The 27266-nt window shown below is 39.7% G+C and overlaps 1 protein-coding gene across 14 annotated transcripts in view; it reads left to right on the top strand.

Annotated features, from left to right (window-relative positions):
- R3HDM1 (R3H domain containing 1) overlaps positions 1-27266 on the top strand; it is a 144408-nt gene that overhangs the window by 381 nt on the left and 116761 nt on the right. The window contains exon 1 of one of the 14 annotated variants that reach the window (XM_050915987.1): positions 20234-20369. The exons of the other annotated variants lie outside the window; for them this stretch is intronic. The gene's annotated coding sequence lies outside the window, so the exon portion shown is untranslated. Of the gene's footprint in view, positions 1-20233; positions 20370-27266 lie in introns of those variants that run through there. 14 annotated transcript variants of the gene reach the window in all.

Raw genomic sequence — 27266 nt, 5'->3', positions numbered from 1 at the left:
GTCCTTGTGCGCACTGCACCCTGGCGTGGGGGCCCGTTACTGGGGGCAGCTGCTCGGGGGGCACTGGGGTGAGGGTCCTGGGGGAGGCTACCAGGGGGGCACTGGGGTGAGGGTCCTGGGGGCAACTGCTCCGGGAAGTGGCCTGGGGGCAGCTGCCCCTGGGGAGGAGTCTCTACATTAAGGGGTGGGGGCAGCTGCACCTAGGTAGGGGACTCTGCAGTGGGGGACCCTGCAGTGGCGGGGGGAGAGCAGCTGCACCTGGGGGAGGGGTCCCTGCACTGGGAGAGTGTAGCAGTACCTGGGTGGGGAGCCTGGAGGCAGATGCCCTGGGGTGGTTGGGAGTGGTGGCTGAATCCGTGGGAAGGCCCCTGCATTGGGATCTGGATGGTAGCGCCTTGGGGATTGGGGACAGGTCGCATGCTGAGATGCCATTAGAAGCTGGCTGTACCTAAGGACTCGTAAGGAGCTTTCAGTGTAGCTGTACTCTGGGATCTTGCACTGGACTTGTTGCACCCCAAGGATCTTTTTTAGGGGCTGCATCTGCGCATGGTGGCATTATAATTAGATTGAGGGAGAAGCATTTGAGAAGGTGGTATCAGGAGAGGACCAGTGGAGAAACAGGTGTGATTATAAGATGTTGCCCCTTGAAAGAGATATAGTGAATGTTTCAAATTTCCCCAGTTATAAAGGATGGGGTATGAAGCTGCTTACAAACTGTCTCCCCCTGATGCTAGATTAGCAAAAGTGGAGGTGACATTTAATGACACTGGCAAGAGAAGGAGTGTTTCCAAACTTCTGAATGTATCTACATATAGGTATAATAGGCTAATTCAATTTAAATGGGTCACTGCTGGTACAAGTGGATGTGAAGCTTTTTGCTTGTTTTAAAATAGGGTAGTCCCATGTTTTATCCCATTCCTCCTAACCTTGACTCCTCTGTGGTCTCATGTCTGAACCAACTGTGAATGGGTGCATATCATATGTTTTTGCTACAAAAATAGGGTTGTGTTATATGTTAGTGTAGCATTCATATTTAAAAAAAAAAAAACTTTAAAGAGAAGTGAGTTGCTTGGACCAATCATTTCTCTCTCTAAGGCAGGAAACTTAAATGTTGTGAGGTTTAATTAATTAAGGGCTCTTAAATTGCTTTGAGCTCTTCAAATGAAAGGTGCTATAAAAGTGCAATGTATTGCTGGTTTAGACACAGTACTACTAATTACTTAATTGCTCAAACTTAACATATATTTAAAAACTCTGCCAAGAAACTGTACCATACAAATTTGGTGTACCAATTTGGGCTAACCTGGGTTCCATTTTTCTTTAAATCTCTCTTCACTCTAGATGGAGGAAATATTATAACCGTTGGCTCTGACATTGGAAAATGGTTGTACGTAATGTATTCTGGACAATTGTCTTGAATGTAGTTGTAATTAGCACAGTGTAATCCAAAGTGCAGATAGAATAGCTATATCACTGTCTGCCTTTCGTGGCCTCTTAAAACGACACTTTTATTTTTAAAATGGCTCTAAGTTTAAGTGGTTGGAACTGCTGAATAGCTTTTCTTTTTTAACCAAAAGTAAAATATAAAAATGAACAACGTAATCTTCTTAAGATACCTGTTACATTGAAGACTTGATTTTGTTGTTGTAAGCAGGTTTTATAAGCTGGATTCCCATGATAAACACATTCTGTGCAATTCCCTTATCTATAGTTCTAATTATGGATGGTATGATAGGCAGATTGCAGCTGTGTGTTTTCTACTTTGCGTGTGTGTGTGTGTGTGTGTGTATGTATGTGTGTATATATATATATATATATATATATATATATATATATATATATATATATATATATATATATATAGGGGTGGAGGCAAAAGGTCTGTTCCTAGATGTACAGAATCATAGACGTAGAATTGGAAGAGATCTCAATAGAGGACCTCATCTAGTCCAGTCCCTTGCACGGAGGCAGGACTAAGCATTATCTAGACCATCCCTGAGAGGTGTTTGTCTAACCTCCCTAAAAATCTCCAATAACAGAGATTTCACAACCATCTTAGGTAACCTGTTCTGCTTAACTACCTTGACAGTTAAGAAGTTTTTCTTAAACTGCAGTAAGGGAGATTTAGGTTAGACATTAACCCCATTACTACTTGTCCTGTCCTCAGTGGTTAAGGTAAACAATTTATTGCCCTCCGCTTTACAACAATCTTCTATGTACTTGAAGACTGTTATTCTGTTTCCTCTTGGTCCCCTTCCCCCCCACCCACCTGTTCTTTAGTCTGGAAAAGAGACGAACCCAGTTTTTTCAATCTTTCCTTTTAGGTCATGTTTTCTAGACGTTTAATCATTTTTGTTGCTCTCCTCTGGCCTTTCTCCAATTCATCCACATCTTTCCCAAAGTGTGGTGCCCAGAAGCGGACGTAATACTCCAGTTGAGGTCTTATCAATGCTGAGTAGAGTGGAAAAATTACTACTTGTGTTTTGCTTACAATGCTCCTGCTAATACATCCCATTCAGGCTTAGAAAGTGAACATGTCTGGAAAACAAAGTTTACAAAAGCTTTATGCCTCTGCATGCTAACAGTTTATCATAGAACCTCAAACTTAGAAAGGATCTTGTATTTTAAATACACCTACAGTTATGTTTAACCTGTTTCTTAACAAAGTGTCCAAAACTAAGGCCTTAGCATCAGTTCACAATGAAAAATCAATTTGTAATTCTTTTCATATAGAACAAAGTTTAAAGACAAAGTAGCTGAAAATAAAGTGATTTTTCTCTTTAGGCCACAGGTAGCTGCAAGGTTTTTGACTAAATACTAAAGCAAATACTGGGTGCCAGCACTTTTATGATCCAGTAGCGTTGTTAGACTGCAGAAATAGGATTTTTGCTCTTCCTGTTGTAATGAAAGGGGGGGAAATCAGAAATAAGTTACTTTTCCAGGGCCTTTATTTAAGCATTCTGCCATTCTAGGAGATGAATAATTCTGGTGTTGGCACACTTCATATGACATAGTCCATCACTTTTATTTGTCACATGTGACGTTTTTCAGAAACACTGGCAATAAGAATTGAAAATAGGAATTCTCTCCTCTGGTAGATACTAAAAACATAATAGCAAATTTCTGTCAAGTCTGACTATGTGTCTAGTTATGAGGAACGATGGTGGATATACCTAAATACCAGTTGTTGGTGAAAGCAGTATGATGTATTGGAATGGAATTCCTTAGCAGTTTTCCAGAAATGTATTTATTTAATTCACAACCTTCTAGAAAGCATAGGCTACTTAATCCAGACTCAGGCCTACATGTACCTTTGCCTCTTCATCCCCCTCTCCCCCCACCTTCCCTTAGGCTCTTTCCTCCTTCCCTTTTTGCTGGCTCCCAAGCTTGCTTCTCCTCTCATTCTTCCTATGGCTTTCCCCCCTCCACTAAATTCCCTTCTTCCCCATTATTTTCTTCTCTTTAGCCTTGTTTTCCACTCCCACTCACCCTTCAGTCTTACTTCTGCTGGCTTTCCCAGCCTCATTAGTTTTAAACACTGCTTGCTTTTAAGCCTCTCTTCTCTGTATGTTTCAGATCGGCTTGGGCATTTTAGGATTTTTAAACAAAATGCTTAATTGTACTACAAGCAGCTTTATTAAGCAAGTCTTTTTCTTGTATTTAACTTTCCTCTGTATTAAGGTAAAAGGAGCCAGTGCTCCAGTGATCTTATAATCAGGGGACTGGGGCAAATTTCCATATTTTTGTTCCTTTCATCTCTTTGACCTGATTTACTCCCCCCCCCTTTCCTCTACCCTCCAACTCAGATGCCCACACAGCTATCTCTGTCAAACAACTTGTGATGCAATATGCTTTAAATAATATGAGATATTTCAGTTTTCAATGTCGTTGATGACACAGCACTTCTTGACTCCAGAGTAGTTTGTATAATTACATTTATTGATCTTTTTACTTGGGATTGTATGTGGATAGCGTATAAATGCGTTTTGATACCTTAGAGTATTGTTTTAGAATGGTATGTGAAGTAACTTTTTGATGGAGAAATAAGACTTAAGTCAGTATGCAGTATGGCATGGATTTAATTCTTTTAAAAGTAGTAAAATACTGTATATTGAAAATGTTCCATAAAATTGAGAGAACTAGATTGTGCTCCATGCAATTATGCTATCACTCCTAGAAATAAGGATCATTTATGGTATCTAGGATTTAGTGTAAATACTTTATTGGCTAATAGGTCTGGAGGCTTCTGATAAGATTTATTAAATCCTGACTTCCCTGACGTATTTATGTAATTCATGGATTTCCAATATAATTAACTAATAGGGAGTACAAACAAACTTGTAATTCGTGGATATGACTTCTTGGAAGCTTTTGTAAGGGCTGTCTTATCAAATTACCTTCCCTATAGGAAAGTTGGTTTCATGTCCTAATCTTGTAATCCTGATACCATTGGGACTGGGAGTATTGCTGAAGCATGTACCTTAGAGTGGATCACTTAAGCAAGGTCTGTATTGGCATTTTCCCAGTTATACCCCTGTGCGTGGGTGGGGAGGACACTTAATGTAATTTAGCAAAGGTACTTGAGTGCAATAAATATTTCCAGAATCGAGCCTTTTAATTAAAATGGAAAGTTGAGTGGTTCAGCCATGTGAGAGGTAAAATATATGGCCACACCCGCAGTTCATTCTTTCTTTTTGTTTGTTTGTTTTTTGTGGGGAAATAAGTCGTTTGAAGGAAGAAGCAGGACAACAGAGAAGAAAAAAAGCTTATTGAAAATGATGGAAACTAAGTTCAAAGGAATGAAGGGGAGAAATGGAGGAAGACACTTATTTTTCTTCTCAATTATGTAGAAAGAATCTATAAACTAACTATAAAGGAAAAACCGAGAACTGAAAGGCTATAAATATATCAAGATGATATAATAAAACTCATAATGCTGCCTTTATTTATATTCACTCTATAATTCATGTACCTACCACACTGCCAGTGCAGATACATTCTTATATACTGGGCCACAGTACATACCCTCATGTCCTCAACCTTCTTAGAAAAGTAAAACATTCATGTTCCTTTAGATGTGACACTTTTTAAAAATCCGAACTCCTCAATGGAGGCTTCCACTAATAGTGCATCCAGCATGTTGTGTATCTGTCTTCTTTTTTCTCGGCAGCCACTTTTAATGATCATTGGCAACATATCTTTAACCCTGTGTCCTCATACTTTCTTCTCTTCTCCTTATCGTGCCATTCCCCCTGACCAGAAACCAGATGGTTTGGTTGGGGGAAACTTTTTTTATTATTTTAAATCAGATGTTGTCATAGCATTCTTTCTCAGATCTGAATCTTAGAGTTCAGAAAATGATACTAGCACCTGAATCCTCTAAGCTTAATTACCAGCTTAGATCTGATAGCACTGCCACCACCCAAAAATATAGTGTTTTGGGGCACTCTGACCTCCCCAACCTTCCCTGAGGACCCCAAGAACCCAGATCCCTTGGGTTCTTAAAACAAGGAGAAATAAACCATTCCCCCCACCTTTCCCCCTCTCAGAATTTCCCTCCCTGGGCTATCCTGAGAGATACTGATCCAACTTCTGAATCACCATACAGAGAAGCATCTCCCTTCCCTTCCACAAAGAGGCAAACAGATTCAAGGAAAACAGAGAGAGATTCTATCTCGCCTCCTCCCGTCTCCCCCACCTGTCCTGGTGACTTATCCCAATTCCCTGGAATAAAACAAGGGAGACAAGAAAAAAAATCAGTCAGGTTCTCTAAAAAGAAACCTTTTAATAAAAGAAAGGAAAAGTAAAGAATTCTCTGTAACTTCAAGATGTAAATATTACAGGGTCCTATAGCTTACAAACACCAGAAAGAGACTTCCCCCCAGTACCAATATAAATCAAAATATTCCCAGCAACTACACATATAAAAGTTAACCAGCCAGATCCACAATTGCAAATAGAGTAAAACAATCAAAAAACCTAAACCACCTGTTTTTACTTACTATTAGAAAAGAAACTTAGAGAGCCTGTAGTAATGTCTGGTCTCTCTCAGACCCTCCGAGAGAAGAACACACAACGGACAAAGAACACACACAAAAGCTTCCCTCCACCCAAATTTAAAAGTATTTTGTCTTCTGATTGGTCTTCTGGTCAGATGTCCTGTTCCCTACTTGTAACCCTTTACAGGTACAAGAGACATTAACCCTTAACAATCTGTTTATGACAGATGTACCTGCCTTGGAGTGTTGCAGACTCACTACAACATCTTGTGATTTAGGTCATTGAATACCCCATTAGATAATTGAATTATTGTCGCTGCCTGTATCACAGAGTTCCAGTATCATTCTGGCCATGTCACTTAAACCAAAATTTCTCAAAGATGGCTATTCTGTGTTTTTCATATTCTGGGTATATAAGACACCGGAGGTCATATTTCCTGAAGTCCTGAGCAGTTCTAACCGAAGTAATTGGGAGCGCTGAACATAAAGAGCTATAAAATGCTAAATACACTGAAAAGTCAGGCAGTAGGCACCTAAAATTAGTGGACATTTAACAATTTAGGCATTAATCAGTCTATCTTAATTGTTCATCTGTACATCACAGAGGTGTTGTGAAGACAAGTTAATGTTTACAAAGCACTCATATTATGATGAGCATGGTAGAAAAGCCTATGAGGAAATTAATAATTCCGTATTTAGTGCTGGGTTTGGATAGTGTGCGGTAAGTAATGCGTGAGGTCAGACATTGAAAGAGTGTAAAAAGAAATATTGAATAGCTACCCATTTAGGGAGCACCATCAATCCTGTGTACTGAATGAGGCACTGTCCCAGTGGCACAAATAACATCTGATCTTTTAGTTAAATTTTATGTCTCATAATGCATATACATAAGGGGGTGAATTAAGGTTGCATGAGCAACCTGGATTCTTGCATTTTCTAACTTTTGAGTGCTTGACATTGCAAGCTTAAATATTCTTTTTAATATAGTCTTTTGTGTATTTAATGAAAGTTAAGTGTGTGGCATTAATATCAGTCAATAGAAGAATTAGTCTAGAACTGTTTTCCTGATTCCCATTCATTTGTATTACAGTATCACTTTTAGGGGCCCACAGTCCTTGCCCTGGGAAATGGCGAAGCTTCTGCCCTAAGGTTTGCCCTCAGAAAGGAGGCTGGTCTGCTGGGTCTAGGAGCTGGGAGGGCAGGAGCTCCAGCTGAGTGCTTTCTCGCCCTGTAACCTCAGCTACTGGAGATGGTCTGAGTCTTGTCCAGGGCTGCTTATCACACCCTCTGAAGGAGGAGGAACAACTGACCCAAGGTCATCCAAGGGGATGGCCCAGGAGAGGGGAAGCAGTGGATGACTGCTCTTGCACTCTCCTTTCCCATTGCTGCAACTATTCCAGCAGATGTCAGGCTAACTCTGTGCTCCCTGGTGTTCTAAGTACAGTGTATGCTGAAGTGAGGTGGCAAAGGAGGGCTCTGGTGCAAGGGTTATGGGGTTCTGGCATGCTGCCAACATTAAGATGTACAGTGCAAGTGACAAATGGGAAATGGTAGTTTTCAGCTGTATATAACTCAGAGAAATCTGAATAGAGTTTCATGGGACCAGCAAGAGGTATCTGCCCTGACCCCAAGGCTACCTCCTGGTGAGTTTCAAAACCCTGCTATAAATAGTGCAGATGTCAAATCTTCTTAAAAAAAAAATATTCCTGCAACTTTTTTTTATAGTGGATGGTGCTTAAGCAACCTAAATTTGGAGTTTGCTGCCAGCTGTCCCTGTAATGGGCCTCAGTGCTGCAGAATAAGTGCTTCTGATTCACCAAGGATCTTAGCAAGGCTTAAATTGCTCTGGGGCTGTTGCAGTGGCTTTGTAAAGGCAGTGAATTGAATATTGTGACACTCAAGTTGTTTGCAAGGCTTTGAGTTACATGTTATGTGTGTACATATAATATAGCCCCTTGACTACTTGCAGTATTTAATTGCACATATACTGTCTGCTTGTAAGTGCATATTCTGATAATATGGGGATAGAGTTCACCTATGCTGATGTTTTGCTCTCCTTTTGTTCTGGCCTTTGCTTGCACTTTGGCACTTCAAATGTAGTAATGCTGGTGCTAAAAAGGAAGAGTTATTAAGAATTCCAGTAGAGCACAGAGTCTGAAGCGCTGTTGAAAGCTGCTGCTGCTGCTATTGGGGGGGAAGGGAGATTAATATTATTTCTAGTAGAAGTTGAAGTTTAATTCTTAATTGTGATGCTGCTTCTGTGAATTGAGCCTTTGCCCTCTTCAAAGATGAGGTTTTTTGTATTTCAGTAAATATTTGTTAGAACCCTGTTTTTTAATAATTGTACCTGTTTTATCATATTTATAATGCTGTTCTTGGCATTTAACATTGTATCTTTCAGCCGTCTACAAAATTTTTTTTCTCCTACTCTCTTCCCCTCTCAGCTGCCAGCCAGCGTTGACATAACTTGCTGCTTTTGATCATAGTGGTGGGGCTTGTGTTATCAAGTAACCCAAGTAACTTGTTCAGGCAGCCAATCACTGGTTTTTATCGTTTCGTTGTTTTGGATTGACTGGCTTTAGAGTCATTGTTAGTGCCATGATTGTTTCCTCTGTTGGAAGATGCCCTCAAATGAATGTGAGGACTAATGTATAGAAACATCTCTCCACCTCCAAAATCATATACCTTTTAAAATAAATAAAATGGAGTAAAATTGTAAATGTTTTTGGGCTACTGTATCATCTGATCTCTTAAAAACAGTTTCCCCTTGATGTGTGACTATAACTTCTATTTTATATATTGTAAAACATATTTAGATGGATCCAGTGAGAGTCATCAACTCTTAAATGTATTGGAAGTTGAGGGCTTTTGGCATCTGCATGATTAGGCCTTGTGTTGGTGACTAACCATGTGGAAAGAGTTTTTTTTTCATTTTTCATTGTAAATAATAACCATTATATACAAGCTATTTATGCACAATTCATTGCACAGCAAACACATTGGGGAAAAATAATCACTTATGTTTAATAGTAGTTTTCACTGCTGTAGTATCTTTACATGCACAACCAGAAGACAGTGTCAGTATTCGTCTGTGGTATTTCCTTGTTAGAGATTGGGAAAACTGAGGTTCAGAGGGATAAAGTGACTTGATCAAGGCCAAAGCAGTGGTAGTGACTCTTTCTTTATTTCCAGTTCTGTGATCTAGCCACTATATAACTTCCTTTCATCTCCCAAAATATTTTATGGGAAAATAAGACAAGTCAGAAAAATGTTGATATTTTGATCATAATGCCTTCCTTTGGAGTAATTACCCTTGCCCCCATTTTTTCTGAGTTCCATGTAAGAAAGAGGTCCTGAAACTGTGTTTAAATATTATCTATAACAACAGTTCTGAAATGGTTTCTTAGGTATTTTAAGACCAATGTAAAGGAAGAGAGGTTGGGTGTTGTGAGCTTTAAGGAAGTGGAGCTGGAGAGAGAAGCCTCTTTGTTCACTCAGGCTTTGTCTTGACTAGGATAAGTGACTGAGTTTAGGTTGGGTTTAGCTAGAATGTGTGAGCAAAGCTCTACCTATGCTCAACCTTTTTCCTAGTCAAGACATGATCTCACTTGAGGAATCAGCTAATTCATTTCTTTTGGTTAGGACAGTTTTCTGCTCAGCAAGACAGTGGTGGTTTGTTTGGTTTTTTTTTTCCTTCTACATGTTCAGAGCAGTAATATAAATTAAATGAATGCAGTAATACAACTAGGCCATTCCTTTAGTCTTTAAAACACTAGCTTGTCTAAATATGATGAAGTGATTTGAACATTCATGATCGTTAACCCGATCTGCAGGTTATTTACTTCCTATTATTTACTATCAGACTTTTGGTTTTCCAGTATCTGTTTAAGTTTGCTTTGCAAAGGCACAAAGGAAAATCTGTCAGGGCTTAGTTGTGACTTTCATGATCCAAACCAATAGAAAAGGCTGTTCCTCATATCTGAATATGGCCACTTTCTGTTCCCATGGCCTTCCCCATTCAAATGCTATGTAGTGATGAAACTTGGCATTCCACTTGTATGAAAAAATCCTATAATAGCAGTGTCAAGATTTAAAACTTTAATTTCTCACAGATGTCAGGAAATTCAGAACTCACATCAACATCATCTCTGTTGTTCCCTTCCTCCCTTGTATGCAATAAAGAAAATGTGTACACATGTCAGATTATTGAAGATGTAATTTAAACAGTACAAAATTCTACTTATAAGAGTGGATTAATTAGCAAATAGTATTAAAACTCATTTTAGGAAGATTTTGTTATAAGGAATCCCTCAAAGTCAAGGATGAGTGTTTTTTCATGGATTGTCCATTTTAGATTTGTCTGTGGGTCCGTTGATGGCTGATAAGTCCTATTCTGGAGTTGCGGACTCTGCCAAGTTGCAGATATGTTTCTGAGCAGGGCAAGTGAACCTGGGGTATTGGTTCGGGTCTTAGCACACTCTTTCTGTTGCTTCCATTTTTCCATTACATTTAGTTGCATCTGATTCTCGAAGTGCTGAGTTCTCTGCCTCAAGGAGTTCCTTAATTGTTGTGAGTCTGGGGTTATACGTTCTCACGAGTTGATGTCAATGTTGCATTTCCTCATATTCGCCTTGAGGGCATCCCTATAGCGTGTTTTTTCTGCCCTCCTCTGGCACATTTGCCTTGGCTGAGTTGAAAGAAGACGATTAGTTTTGGCAGTCTAGAATCAGGCATTCAGACAACATGGCCTGACCAGTGAAGTTGATGATAAATAATCACCTCAATGCTCATATTGGCTTGTGAAAGGACGCTGATGTTAGTCTCTGTCATCCCATTTGATTCGGAGAATCATATGCATACAGCGTTGATGATGCTTCACCAGCACCTTAAGATGTCTCCTGAATGTTGTCCATGTTTCAGTCCTATAGAGTAGGGTGGGCATCCCAAAGGCTTTATAGACCACAAGTTTGGTTTTGATTCTGATGTCACAATCTTCAAACATCCTCTTTCAAAGATGACCAAAAGCTTAGCTTGCACGTTTAAGCTGGTACCGGATTTCTTCGTCAATATCAGCCGTATGTGGGAGGTGGCTTCCAAGATATGGGAAGTGCACAACATTCTCTAGAGGGTTATTGTGGATCTGTATTACTGGTGCTGGGAATTGTGCACCAGGAGTTTGCTGTTGGAGGGCCTTTGTCTTCTCAATGTTAAGCTTCAGTCCCATTTTCTGATATACTTTAGCAAAGACGTTGGTGATCACCTGAAGATCTGTTTCTGAGTGAGTACATGTACAGTGTCGTTAGCATAATTCAGCTCACCCACTGAAATCAGCCATGTTTTGATTCTGGATCAAAAGCAGCCAAGGTTGAACAGCTTGCTCTCCATTTGGTAGATTAGCTGTACTTCTACCAGGATCTTATCACTGATCAAATAAAGTATTGCAGCAAGGAAGTTGGAGAAGAGCATTGATGCCTGTCTTAGCTTTAAAAGGAGCTGGAGTAAGTCAGTCACAGAGGATCACCACTTGCATGTCGTCATGGAGGAGATGAAGAATAGTGACAAATTTCAGTGGATAGTCATATTTCAGAAGGATTTTCCACAACGCTTCCCTGTTAATAGAGTCAAAGGCTTTTGTCAGGCCAATGAATTTCAGGTATAGTGGTCTGAGGTGTTCTCTACATTTTTCCTGCAGCTGGCAAGCAATGAAGATCATGTCAACCAGTGTCATCTGGTTAAAGTTGTATATTTAAAAAAAAAGTTATAGCAAAGCTATGGTCCTGAATATATAGTTTGAATAGGCCTCATCTTGTCTGCTTCTAAAAGCTAAGCGGGTTTGGACCTATTAAGGATTTGGATAGATGATGACGTGTTCTAAGCTCATTACTTCACTATGGAGGTCTTTGCTTACACAACAGCAGACTAATTGTGACAGATAAGACTATGTTCTCAAGCATATAGCTGTAACCCATTTACTTTCTGATTATATGTGAGTCAATTTGTTCATCACAGGGTGAAGTTGTATTATTGTTCTGTACTATTAACTTGAATATTTTTGTATGCATGGGTGACAAGTTGAAAAGCCAAGAGTTCTGATAGTGGCGACAATTCTAACTTTAGTCTTTCTCTTGCTGAATTCAAAGCACTTAACTATCTGTCCATACTGGAACGTGACAGTTTAAATTGGAGCTATTTACATTTCCAAAAGTATCTAATGTGATTATGCCAGGAGTACATAAGCATCTCATCTTCATTAAACAATAAAAATAGAAATACATTTTAATAAGATTAAAACGGCCTTCCCTATCATAAACATTATGGAGTCTTTTATGTCTCAGCTTGCTTTTTATTTTTGTAATATTAAAATGGGTGCTTTTTGTGTAACTACCTCCATGTAGTGATGGGAGACTAAAATAGAGGGTTTTAAGGTATATATTTCCATTTTTAAAAAAATGCTTTCCCAAAATGAAAGAAATGTTTCATTTGGTAATAACTCTCATGAACTTAAATGTGTCAATGTTGTATATAGCAATATCTAATGTAAGGAGGCAGCTATTACTGCACATTTCCTGTAAAACTTACTAATGCAGGGAAAGTGATGTTAATGGTTAGCATCCTGAGATTCAAGATGGACTGTCCCAATAATTTGACATTATATCTTAATGGAAAGTAGAGATAAAAATAAAGCTGATTTAGGCACTGTTTGTAAAGAACTCTATAAACAGCTACATTTTGTGAGTAAGTGCGCTCTTGTTACAGGCAGTTACACTTCCCCTCAGTTGTTCTAGTTCATGGGAGTGTGTGTGTGTGTGTGTGTAAACAGTGACTAATCGTACAAAGTTATGTTGCTAGTGGGAAATAAATATAGATTAAAAAATGCATTGTTTAGTCATCAGGAACTTCCATATGTGACTTTCAGTTACTTTTAGTTATTTCTATCCTAGTAATGTTTAGGAGTCCTGTACGTGGACCTGAGCCCCGCTGTGCACTGCACAAACATACGATAGCGATGGTCCTTGCCCTGAAAAGCTTGCAGTCTAAAGAAGCATAGGTGTTGTAAATCCATCTGGCAAGCATCCTTAACAATTTTTTTTTTTATAAATTTTAAAAACACAGTTGCAAACTTCAGAAATGAGTCAACTTTATTTTTCTACCAACTGCTCCAACTGGTGTCGGCTGAAGCAAAGAGTAGCTCAAGAATGATCAAATTATCATGACATTCTGATGTTATAGGTGTGAAGTCCAAAGCCGTAAAATTACACCTAAAGGCAAGTATTTTTTTCAATAGTATATAACCACTCTAACAACTCGGACTAACGAAGGAGGATCTTGCTAGTTTGTTCAAATTTCCAGAATTTTCATGAAGATATCTATCTTACAAGGCCTGGCCAGGCCAGCCTTGTTGCTCTCCTAAAGATTGTAGAAAAGGTTGTCATGCCTTTTTTAACCATAAAGCATTGCCTTTTTATGAGTAAATATAGCACCAATCTAAAGTTAATACATAATGCACACTATATGTTTGTAGACCGTTTTGTTCTGCAAAGTTAGATATTCATTCTCATTTCAGTTTAGGGATATAATGTAGATCCTAAATTTGACTTTTGCTAGAAATCTGACCAAACATCATCATCCTCATTCTCCTCCAACCCCCTCATCCCCACTTTCCTCAGTAGACCCTTTCTGTTTAAAATTTTACAGGGGTGGCCTCTAGCTAGGGGAGAGGTTTTGTTGGGGAGGGGGTTGTTTTGTTTTCCTAAATTTGAGAAAATTTGTCAGTCTTTCATGAATGTGTGCAACTCTGAGAAAATAGGCAGCGTTCTTATCTTAAAAAATGCTTCCAGTTGCATTTTTGTCACAACTTTCTGTAGCTCAGGGCGTACTTAAAGGGACAGTAGGGCGTTGACAGCCAAGATATCTTAGGGCACAATCCAGGAGCACTCTGTCCGACCCTTGGAACTGGGCTATATGAACAAGAAAAGGAAGCTGGGCAAGAGAGAAGGGACCAGAGGCCATACTGGCTGCTACAGGTTGCAGTCCTCTTGGACTCTAGGTTACTGGCTTCTAGAATAAACTGGAGACTCAGTTTATTCTCACTGTGAGTTTAGTGGCTGTGACTCAGGGCCCTGAGATAAGGGTCTGATGAACTGGGTGAAGTAACTCTTCCCTTGACCTGATGCCCCAGGGAAGGTGGGAGAGCCTGCCTCCTAGAATGATAAGAAGCAGTTGGAGCTCTGCTGGTTGGGGTCAGACTGGAGGCCTCTTAAAGGGGACATGGGTTTTTTTTGTTTGTTTTTGGCCTTTCTTCTTCATGGATCCTATACACTTACCTTCAAAATGTTTTTCTCTCTTCTCTTCCCTGCTTCCCTAAGTAATTTTAAATGAATTTTATTTGAAAGAATTTGCTAGGTTCTAATGCATGGGAACAAAGGGATGTTTGGGAAACTAATTCACTGGAAAATTAAAAATGTAAATATTATCCATCAAGGTGCCAAATGAATGGAAACCTAGACTAACATGTTTTAAATCTTCCTGGTTACATTACCATTCTGTATCAAATGTTATGGAGTCCTCTAGGATGATAAATTATATCTACTTCACATATCTGAATTTACCTTTTTAAAACATAAAAACGTTAAAATATATCTCTTGAAAAAACTGTTTTGTTCCTGTTTTTACCCTTTTTACTGTCTAAGAATATATATAGTTTTGTTGACTATAGCTAATTAAATCTTTTTATAGGTTGTTTCATGAGATCACGGTAGCTGTTAGCTGATTACTATAATGATACTAATACCCAATGCTGACTGCTGGAGACACAGAATTGGCTACTGAGTTTAGAATAAGATCAAAATTTTACAGCAGTATAAAATTCTAACTCCTATATTTAACTGAAGTTGAAAGCTTCCCAATATAAAATTTTCCACTAATTTTGTTTTTACTCAAAAAAAAATATCTGGTAGTGATGTCTAACAGTTGACAGGCTTCTTCATGAGTCTCATCAGCTTTTTGTGATGTAGATTCATGGTTGTCTTGTTTTGTGGGTGATTTGATTGCATTGTTGGTAGGAAGTTTTTTTTTTAGTGATCCATTTTTCTCAATAGGCCTGAAGTCTCTAGTTGTCCTTGGCAGTGGTCCTCTTTGCATCTGTTCACAATACTCTTTATAGTGCTCTTTCTGCTTCCTTGCCATGCATTTTTTCTGAGAGCAGCTTGGCTTTGTTTCCACTGAAAACAATGAGTCAGTAGCCATTTTAAAGGAGAGCATCTTAACTGAGGACAATCTGTGGCCTGAGTGTCACTGAGAACAATAGCAGATAGTGGCCATTCTGAGAGTAGTTCTTCGTGGAATTGTCTGGAAGAATCTCTCTGCTGAAGGAGAAAATTTTAGTTTTTGAAGAACAACAGCAGAAAATGACCATTAATACTAAATATTTATTTCTTTTCAGAAACTACCTTTTTATACCAAATCTACTCAACAGTGAGGGCAGGAGGGATGAGGAAGATAGATTATGGGGGGCAGGAGGTGCACTTGCACTGGCTGCTTTGCTACTCTAATGAAGTTGTTGAGGTGGAAGGGGAAGTGACAGGGAAGAAACATCTAATGTTAAATAGACCTATCTTGAGGCTTGCTGTTTTTCTAAAGAAATGGACTCCTGAAGATAGAAACTAAATCTTTTTATATCCCACCATGTTTGGTATTGGAAAAAATGGATTGGGAATAGGAAGATTCCCTGTACAATAGGGACCTGTTCCTGACGCAGTGCTATTACAGATTTTTTTTTTTTAATGTTCTAGCGGAAAAAACAAAATCATTGCTGGTAACATTTGCAAATGAGACAGGTGGTGGAGTGGCTATTATACTATTGCATAAAGAACAGGAGTGCTTGTGGCACCTTAGAGACTAACAAATTTATTTCAGCATGAGCTTTCGTGAGCTACTGAAATAAATTTGTTAGTCTCTAAGGTGCCACAAGTACTCCTGTTCTTTTTGCGGATACAAACTAACACGGCTGCTACTCTGAAACCAGTACTATTGCATGTTTCTCTACCCGTCTCCCAGTATCCTGGCTGCTGAAGTTGAACATGGTTGTTGTGATAGTACAGCTCTTTTCCAAACTTCTGATTTGTAGTCATCCTATCCAGGAATCAGCGCTCTTACTGTTGCTCAGACCTTTTCCAAGCAACAGGATGAGATTGGCCTGGTGGTTTGGTTTGGTGAATTTCACTGGTGTGCATAGGGTTCTGATCGTAGGGTCTGTAAAATATTAGCTGCTGAGGAACTGGAGGTGTGCTTGAAGAGTGGGGAGGAGGGGGCACAAAATAAAAGACCACCAACTTTACTCTCGCTGATGCAAAATCTCATGTGAAATAGTATGTCCTGAATTCCTTAAGTAACCATGTTAGTCTGTATCCACAAAAACAGCAAGGAGTCTGGTGGCACCTTAAAGGCTAACAAATTTATATGGGCATGTGAGTTTTTTTACTCATGAAAGCTTATGCCCAAATAAATTTTGTTAGCCTTTAAGGTGCCAGTGGATTCCTCATTGTTTTTCTGAATTTTTTCTAAAGAAATCCTTTTTGAAGTTGTTCATGAGTGTTGTCTTCCATCTCTAGAGCAGTCCAGAGTTCAACAACACTAGACATTCTTGTGCCCATTCACCCTCCCCTTTTTCTCTGTGCAGCCACCTGTCTGCTGCCTGTTGACTTTGTTTCAGCTTTGTTGCTGCTGTTACCGATGTCCAGGCCCTGGAAGAGGGTATGCAAGAGTGTGCTCCTGAACTCTTCACAGAGCTGTGCATGAATCCTGAGACTCACTGTACTGGAAGTGCTGTCCAATGCACATAGTAAACTGAAAAAATTGATATACTCATTGCAGTATAAGGGGACAAGGAACTGTTTTTTCTCCTTGTATAACAGACTCTCAGGGAGATCTACCTTTCAGCTTCAAGAATAAACCCCCGATGGCAGTTAACACAACAGTAGGGTCAGGGTGGAGTGAGCAAGTCTTTTGATAATGGGCCTCAGCATTTGTTTTCTTTGGGCATGGCTACACTTGCAGATGTAGAGCACTTTGAGTTAAACAAGCTTTCTTAGAGCACCATAGGAAAAGCAGCTGTCAGTGGGGCAGATTGCAGCGCAAGTTCACTGGCGTGGCCACATTAGCAGCTCTTTCAATGACCACAGAGAGCAGTGCATTGTGATAGCTATTCCAGCATGCAAGTGGCTGCAATGTGCTTTTCAAATGAGGGGTGTGGGGTAGAGTGTGACAGGGAGTGTGTTGTGTGTATGTGGAGGAAGAGAGAGTGGGTTTTGGAGGGGATGAGAGCATGTCAGAATGCTGTCTTGTAAGTTCAGACAGCAACAGACACCCCCCCCCCCCCCGCCTCTCTCACACACAGCATTCCTCGGTAATGGTTGCTTTCTCTCAGAGCAGATAAGCATGCTGGCTGTCAGAAACGGAGCTTTTAAAGGCATATTGACATGCCTGCAGTGATTCCAAAACCATAACAAGAGTGGCAACTTGACTTAAGGGGATTGTGGGACATTTCTGGAGGCTGATTAGAGTGCAGTAATGCAACACTTCTTTCACACTGATGCCCGGGCATTTCAGCCAATGCGTGCCAAGTGTTAATCTTCTCACCAAGGTGGAGTACCAGGAGTGCTCTAGCCCTGGAGTCAGAGCGCTCTACGTGCCTTACCAGTTGGATGGGTAGTGAGCTAGGGTGCCCAGGGCTGCTTTAATGCACTCTAACTCGCAAGTGTAGCCAAGCCCTTTGATCACTGAGTTATCACCTTTTGAGTTATTCAGTAATAGTTATTCTGGAATAGATGTAGACAAGCCCTAATTTCAGTTTCTTCACAGATGCATTGTTCATATTTTGTTCACTGATCTCTAGGAAAGTCTTTTACATCCTGAATTAATGCATCCACTGCTGGTCATCCCACTTTTGCCACTCTCTATTCTACCACACACTCTGTGTTGACTGAGCCGAAGTGATTCGCCATCAAGTAAAGATGCTCCAGATAAATACTCTGCAGAAGTAACTGCCTGATTTCAGTTACCTATTCCTGTACCAATATTGCCATGGCATCCAAAGCCCTACAAAGCTGCACTGCCAAATCCAGCCACCCTTGAACCTGCCAGTATATGTGCATCATCCTGTTTGTATTAATGACTGTCAGGATCATGGCACTTTGCAGAGTTTCCTCCATGCTACCTGACAGCAGTTTTAATTAATGGATGCCAATCTAGGAATCATGAGAATGTTAGTTTCTCTCATGTGTGTGCACAGACAGGGTTCCAGTGGGTGTCCCAAAATGCACCGGGAGAAAAATCAGAGAATAGAGTTGAGCGACAGAATGTTGTGCTATCAGATATCTGTCCAGAATGCTAAGTGGATAATTTTGAAGGAGTGCAGAGGTAAGCAAATGCAGTGATTAACAAGGAAAGTATTTTAACCCAGTATAACATAGCAGTACAGATACGCTTCAGTTTGATTTAGTTACATTACTGCAATTAGAGTTGACATACTAATTTGATGTAACATTCCCATGGAGACAAGCCCTATATTGGACATGGCAACGTTATCTAGATCAGGGGCGGGCAAACTTTCTGGCCTGAGGGCCATATCGGGTTTCTGAAATTGTATGGAGGGCTGGTTAGGGGAGGCTGTGCCTCCCCAAACAGCCAGGTGTGGCCTGACCCCCATCCCTTGTCTGACACCACCACCCCCCTGACGGCCCCTCCGGGACTCCTGCCCCATCCAACCCTCTCTGTTCCCTGATGGCCTCCCTCCCCCAGGACCCCTGCCCCATCCATCCCTTCTCCCTGTCCCCTAACTGCCCCGTAACTTCTGCCCCATCTAACCACCCCCCTTCCTGACTGTTCCTTGGGACCCCTGCCCCCATTCAACCCCCCTGTTCCCTGCCTTCTGACTGCCCTGTCCCCATCCACACCCCTGCCCCCGACCACCACCTCGAACTCCCCTGCCCTCTATCCAGCCCCCGCTCCCTGCCCTCTTACCTCACTGCCTGCGGCGCTGGTAACACTACAGCCGTGCCACCCAGAGGACTAGGGCAGGCTGTGGCTCTGCAAGAGCCCTGCCGCCCAGAGCATTGCGCTGGCTGCGCAGTGAGCTGAGGCTGTGGGGGAGAGGGAACAGCAGGGGAGGGGCCGGGGGGCTAGCCTCTTGGGGAAGTAGCTCAGGGACTGGGCAGGAAGGTCTCGCGGGGAGGATGTGGCCCATGGGCTGTAGTTTGCCCACCTCCAATCTAGATGCTCCTTTTGGAAGTCTGGTCCTCTGGACTTCAGCAAATGGATAGTGGTCCACCCTTTATTTTGGGGGGAGGGGGGAGATAATTACTGCTTTTTTTGATCATTTGGATTCTGAAAAATCTTCTTATATAGCCCGGACAATATTACCCATTTTGATGGTGGAGATAATTCTAGTCTACCAGTCTGCTGTTAGTAGTTCAGTTTTTCATTTTTTGCTCGGAAAGTCTCCAAGTGAGTTATTTTGGCCAGTAAGCACCCATGTGAATGCTGTCATCAGAAATATGTTCTTTTCATGTGTCCATCTGCTGGTATAGTGAAGTAACTCACTTTTCCAGAGAAATCTAAGGGGATTTGAGGAAACCAAACCAACATGCAAAATGTTACCTTCAGCTACACTGGCTGGTAGTTTATTTTGCCCTTAAAGTTGAAAATACAGCTACAGATAAAACATTTAAAAAATCTGACTTAAAAAGTTGTTCAGATACTACTGTGACGAGTACTTAGTAAATGGATTGGTTTTTTTAAATTTATTTTTTTAATCCCATTGCTTATGATATGAAATGGAAAAGATAAAATAGCATTGTTTTTAGAAAGAAAATTACTATCTGCACAGCAACACCAGTTTTGTACAATATTTACTGTTTGTGTCAGTTAACAAAAATAATAATTTCATAGTAATAATAAACTTCTTATGCTGGGAGATGTGCCATAGAATTTTAATGGAGAGAATGACTAAAATCCCCCTACAGCCATTTTATAGCACATTTAGAGCTTCACAAGGCTTTTGCATCACTTGATACTGAATTGCTAAGGAAGAGCTCAATATAGCTTCTGATGCGTTTTAGTTTCTCTGTGTAGTGACTGGCTAGGGTGTTACTGACATCACAACATACAGCTGTTGATTTTCTATTGTCTCTGAGGCTTCAGCAAGTGCCTTAACAAATTGCTTTAGTAGGTACAAATGCTTGAATGTTAAGCTAAGTGTATTTGTGCAGTAAGGTCTTTAAAGGAACAATACAAAAGCCTAGGTATGAGATACTATGGAAAGCATATCTTCAGTAATTCTGCATAATGAAGCTAAATGCCAGTATGATCCAGGTATGTGAATTCTGCAATGTAATGTTTAAAACATAATCTGAAAAGAAAGCTAAAAATCTCTACAGACTAGCTGTAACCATTAATTGTTTTGTTTTGATTCATGTTTTTACAAAGCGATGTTTAGGCCTAAGCAGTTAGCATGGAAAATGTTAATAACTATTAAAAACATTGATATTAAAAGAGAAACTGTAGATGACTTGTTTTAACACAGATGCCCACAAAAATGATCTTTAAAATATAAGTTTGTGCGTGTGTAGGAATGTGTGTGTAAACTGGATTGAGAGGCATTCTTGCTAGATTATTTTTACAGCTGAATATTATACTACTGCCAGAATAGAAAAACTATTGTAGATTTATCCTTTTGTTAAGATGAAACATAATTTGCTTATGTTGCAAAAATGGAAAATGTTGTTCAGTTGCATTATTTAAAATGGAAAAAAGTGTTCATTTTACAGTACTGGTCTCTTGCCATTGTGCTGGTGAAACAGTTTAACTGTAATTAAGCTAAAATGTTTTCTTTTATAAAGATATTGATAAAATGTTTGAACTGGAAATAGACTTTTGCTCTAGGTTCATTTTGAAAAGGCTGAATAAGACATGATAGATGTATTTAAACCTATGCATGGCATTAATCTAATTTTTATGTCATAGAACAAATCCAATTTAGATAAGAGAATGATCTTTCTCAGGAGATTAGAAAAGGAGGACTGCTGATTTCTTCAAGATTGGTACTTCCATTTTTTAAATTTATAAGTTAATGCTCTAACAAAGCAAAGCCCAGAACTGTCATTGCTTTGATTACAGAAGAAAGTCATACACCCAAGAAACACAAAAACTACTGTTAATCAAAGGACTGTGTTCAGTTTTGTTTAATTATGCAGTTTCAAAATTCAGACATTAATTATCTGTAGATAATACAGGTTAATTATATTTCTTATCAGTTAAAAATGTGTACACTCCACTCTTTTTCTGTGCACTGGCATTTTATAATGCTTTTTAAAATACAGGTTGGAAAAATTAGTTATTATTGGCTTATAGGCATGTTGCAACTTTATGGTGAAAACTAATAGCATAATATATCAAAAATAGAATAATGTACCAGCTCACTAGTTCTTTCTACTACAGTACATTTTGTGTCAGAATTGATGTCCATCATAATTCCTGCATGGTGTTTAAACTTTTCCCGGATAATTGTCTCCTTTTGGTTACTAACAGTTGTGGTACAAGTTGGTTACCTGGAAGCCAAGAACAGATTAAAGGCTTTGTGCTGTTAAAATTAGAAATCTATTCAAGCCATCAACAATAGGAACTTAGAACTCATATCTTAGACATTTTCATGTCTAATCACCTTTCCATTCCTGTGCATGGAAATAAAAGAAAAAATGAAAGCTCCCACATTTTAACAATAAAAATCTAATTGTATATAAATATTTTTCTAGTTCAATGTGTTGTTGTTTTTTTAAGTATAACTGTTGTGAGCTGCTTTTGTATTTCACATTCATTTTGAACTTAAACGAAGATTTTTGGGCCATTAAAGTAACCTGCTAAATAATTAAAATCTTATCCCTTTAAAATGGTTACCGGTAATTAAACAATTGTCTGCCTTTTAAAATATGAATGCCAAACCATGTTCTGAATATTTTGATATTTTTATGGAAGTGTATTATGGTCTGAGTACAAAGCAGCATTTTGCTGATGCAAGCCTTTTTTTTTTTTTTTTTTTTTTTTTTTTTTAACAAAAACAACAAGGAGTCCGGTGGCACCTTAAAGACTAACAGATTTATTTGGGCATAAGCTTTCATGGGTAAAAAAACCTCACTTCTTCAGATGCATGGAGTGAAAGTTACAGATGCAGGCATTTATATAATGACACATGACGAGAAGGGAGTACCTCACAAGTGGAGAACCAGTATTGACAGGGCCAATTCAATCAGGGTGGATTTTTTTAACATGATCTATGCTTTTGCTTTGTTGTTTTGAGTGGTTAAATTAAAGCATATATATTTTTTCTTGCATTTGGTGAAAAAGTATTCTTATTTTTTCACATCTATTTTTTAATATTCTGTTTTGTCAGTTGGTAGTAATTGTTGCAAAGCTAAAGAAATGGCTGTTAAAGAACATATGTGCTCAGATACATATTTTGGTAAATACTAAATCTTGTACATAAATAGAGGAAAAACCTTAGAAAAGATTTATCTCCTGGAAAAAAAAATGTGCACCATGATGTGTATTACTTAAGAGAACTGACCTGGCTTTACCTAGGTACAATGCAGTGCATACAGTTCATAGCTTTAATAACTGATCCAATACCAATAGAGGATTAATCATAAAATAGAAGATTAGTCATAGTTCACTTTTTTTTTTTTAGGTTTTTGTTCACAAACATATATAACATTAATTATCTAAAAATGTTTATTTGGTTTGGCAGGAAATGGTTTTTAATATATAAAATCCAGTCAACAATATCTCCAAAGGAAATGGCTTGCAACTTATGGAATTTCCTGTGTGCCTTATTTTAATCTATATTTTAAGGAGTATAGTATATACTAGTATATCTCCATAAGTCTGTATGGTAATGTGTAACATGAACTCTGCCATTTGAGGTTCTTGTCTTGAAGACTTCATAATCTGAAGTCACAAGTGGATACTGTACATTGCAGTATGGTACCCTGTTTATTTTGTATTGACGTGGTCTTCTAGCTGGTATATTTCATGGAACAGGTGGCTTTTCAAAAGTTTTTCTTGAAGGTGACATATTGAGCAGTATGAAAAGTTGGGATTAGGCAAAGGAAACGAAAGGAGTGGTTATTGAAAGAAGGGTAGTGTGTAGGAGATTAGAACAGAATTATGCTGGGGCAAAGTTTTGTATTGCTTGGAATATGCAAAACGATTTGAATTTTGTAATATTAAAATGAAAGCCAGTTCAGAGATACATGGAGCTGTGTGGAAGATGCAAAACAGGAAAGATGATTTTGGCAGCAGTATTTCTGGTGGAAAAGAGGAGTGGCAGTACGGAATAACAAAGTGTGTGTGCTGTTGTGAGGCAACAGGGTAGAGAGAAATGGACAAATGTTCAAAATACTATAGAAAATATTGCATGATTTGCCTTAGTTTCTAGACATCAGTGCTTCTGTTATGACTCTATAATCATATGCATGCTTATAACTTTCAGGGAAGGGGGGCTGGGGGGGTTACATTCTGAAACAGTTTAAGGTAGATTAGTGAAAACCATACAGGCTCTGTCATCCCACAGAGATGTGTGAAATTATTTTTTTAAATAGTTGTTAAAAAAATATTTTGAGCTCAGTACACTACTTAAGCTAAAATTATTTTCAGCTGCTATTTTAACAGTTTTACTTACCTTTCCACACATGCATGAACCTGCCAGTTATCTGAAACCAAAAATTTTTTGAAAACTTGTTCTGGATCTGCTCTCTTGTCCCTCTCCCCCATCCCCCCCCCCCAAAAAAAAAAAGAGTGGTGAAAAATTCTAATGGAACTTGAATTTTGAAGAAAAATTTGCCTTTTAAGATTAATCTTTATTTTATTTTGATAATTTGAAGACCATAACAAAGATAGGGAGACAGCTGTCAGACCGATCCGCTGATGTTCTGATGGAACACTGTGAATATCTGCCTTCTTCAAACATTGGTTATTTGGACTCAGAACTTCCAGGCGAAGTTGTTGCCTTCCAGGTGAGATAGATAAGAATCTTCTGAATAGCAGTGTTTGGGGTCACCCCTCCGGCACACAGGAGCCAAGAGTATAAAAGGTAGGGAAATGGCAGCAGCTCTCCAGTTCCTTCTTACTGCTTGTGGTTGCAAGACTGAACACCTGTAGCATCTACCTCTTGGCACACGGTGCAAATAAATCCTTTTTGGTTAAATGTTAGTTATTTAGGTTTTTTTATTTTTGGTTTATTCACTAGCCAAAAAAAGTAAGTGTGTATGTGAATTTACTGATAAACAAGGTCTACAAGTCCATGTGCTGCCTTGGCTCTGGATGTGGTGGAGTTAAAGTACCCTGGTTTCAAGACCTGCCTGTCTTCTGAACAAGCTATCCCTATCAACAATGGACACTCTTAGTGCCTTTTCTGTCTGAAGGAAATGCATATGCTAGGTAAGTGCTGTATGTGCTCCTTCTTTGCAAAAGTCCTCCTTTCTCCTCGAGAACTTCAGGAAAGCTTCATTAGCTGCTGAATACGAGGAAAACTGGTCATCTTGGACCCACTTGTTTGCACTAACATTTAGTTCACAGGAAGCAGGTGTGTAAATCAACTAACCTGCTGTTCACTAAGTGTTTGTGGACCTTGCTGACAGGTCTCTAGTGTGCTTTGACTCCTGTTCAAAGTGAGGTAGATCAAAATGCATTAGGAATCTTTTAGTGTGTGGCAGCAGGCCAGTGTGGGGGGGATGTATACCCTAGCTTCCCACAAACTAAATATTAATGTAGACTAGCCCTCAGAATGCTCCAGTAAGCCAGTGGTCCAATCTGGATTCCAGAGCACCTTCAGCATGGAGGAAGTCCTCACTCTTCTTCTACAGAGTTGACCAGAACCTCTCTTGCATCCTCTTCCCTATCTTTTGAAGAGGTCATGAGGAGTACCACTCCCATGGTGACCAGAGACACAGAACTCCCATCTCCAGCCCCAAGCATATCCAGTATTGGCGGCAGTTCAAGGTCCAGAATAACTTCTGACTTGGCACCAAGTAGTCACTATAAGAACCCCCCTCAGCCTCCAGATGCTATCAATGTATTTGGTACTGGTGACCAAGGATGGAAGCATCTGAACTGAAGACGTCGGTATAGAAACCCTCAATGCACAAGCATTTTCCAGACTTGTCCATACCAATTCTGAAACTCTTGGTGCCTAGGAATTGCAGTCAGAGGGAGACATCTTCTCTTGGAAGATGCTAAAACCTCTCCACTACTGACTGCATTTCTAGAGCAAGAGACCTCAACCCAAGCCTCTGCTGTAACCACTCAATTTATAGGACAAAGAGTCTTAATGGTATTGGATCTACCCAAGCGTCCATTACTGCCTTCTGTGAAGAAGTTGTTGGCCCCAGTGCCATTGTCTACACCATTACAGATTCATGACCTCCCCCGGCATCTAAGAGAGATGCTCCGCTAAAGCATATTACTTCTCTTTCTTGGCTTCGGAGAGAGAGAGAGAACTGGGAGAGAACTGAGTTACCTGTCTTGGATCCCTGTGAACCTGGCTCCTTGGAGAGGAGTTTCAGAGGTTGTTTACATGGAATCAGGGACATCTGGTCAATTCATTTATGGTGCCTACCTCCAAGAAAATGGACTGGCACTATCAAGTCTATTTCAAGGGCTCCTTGGTCATGGTTTTCATTCAAGAGAGCAATAGGGATCACCAATGCAACATATGCATTGTGGAGAGTTCACTGGGCTTCCTTCGGTTTTAGGGCATTGGAATCACTTTCCCCTTTCTCAAGACAAATCTTCACATAAATGTTCTGGAACTGAACCATTTGGTTGGCATGCATAGCTTTCTTTTCAGTACTTCATGGCACCACAGTACAGGTGCTCATGGACAACACCATGGTTGTTATCAGTAAGCAGGGAGATGCTCACTCATCATCTTTCCCAGGAGGCAGTCCAACTTTGGAACTGGTGCATCGGTCACCACCCAGTCCAGTGGCTCTCACCTTCTGTAATGATGCTGCCTTTGGTGGGACACTTCCGAGAGTAGCAATTCAGGGCAAGTTGCTCAGAGCAGGGCAGTTACAGCCCAAGGCTGAGGTTCCTTAGCACACCAAGGCAAACCAAACCAACCAACCAGAGAAGACTTCGGTTTTACCCCACTGGCTATCCAGAAGTCAATCAATCAATTCCCTTAGACACTACAGTTTCCCAGTATCACCACCAGTGCCACTCGTTATGGGGACAAATGGTTTTACCCCAGTAAAAGAAAAAGGTTCTCCCAATCCCAAAGGACCAAGTCCCAGACCCAGGTCAATATACAAGTTAAATCTTACCCCCAAATCACACTGTTGACAATCCTTTAGAATCTAAAGGTTTATTCATAAAAGGAAAAAGATATAGATGAGAGCTAGAATTGGTTAAATAGAATCAATTACATACAGTAATGGCAAAGTTCTTGGTTCAGGCTTGTAGCAGTAAACTGTACTGTAGTAATAAACTGTAGGCACAAATCATGTCTCTGGAGTACATCCACAGCTGGGATGAGTCATTCATTCCTTTGTTCAGAGCTTCAGTTTGTAGCAAAGTCCCTCCAGAGGCAAGAAGCAGGATTGAAGACGAGATGGAAGAGATACAGCAGCCTTTTGTAGGCTTTCTCTTGTGTGTGGAAACCCCTTGGTTCTCCTGTGCAAGATCACAGCAAGATGGAGTTTGGAGTCACATGGGCAAGTCACATGTCCATGCATGACTCAGTTCTTTACAGGCCAACATCATTGTTTACATGTTAATTTGAACGTTCCCAGGAAAGCTCAGATGTGGATTGGTGTCTCCCAGAGTTTGTTGTCAGATAAGTGTTTCTTGATTGGGCACTTACTGAGAATAGTCCCTTCTTAAGAAAATGACCAAATGCTTCACTGAGGCTACTTAGAATCAAAACACCATTAAGATACAAGTACGTAGCCAATATTCGTAACTTAAACTACAAAAATGATACACACATACAGCTAGCATAATCATGATCAGCAAATCATAACCTTTCCATAGACACCTTACACAATAACCTTTTGTACAATAGTGGTTGCAACAATGATCTATAGGGTCATAGGTTATGTCAGTAACATCACACCTTCCTGGCCTGCAAAACACCTTCATTGACCGTCTGAGTTGAAAATACTTGGACAACCATGAATGATTATTTGAAAAGTAATCTTTCATAGGTGGGGGCTC

Source organism: Gopherus flavomarginatus, chromosome 10 (assembly GCF_025201925.1).
Source record: "Gopherus flavomarginatus isolate rGopFla2 chromosome 10, rGopFla2.mat.asm, whole genome shotgun sequence".
Classification (NCBI taxonomy): Eukaryota; Metazoa; Chordata; order Testudines; family Testudinidae; genus Gopherus; species Gopherus flavomarginatus.
This window is presented reverse-complemented; position numbering and strand designations above follow the sequence as displayed.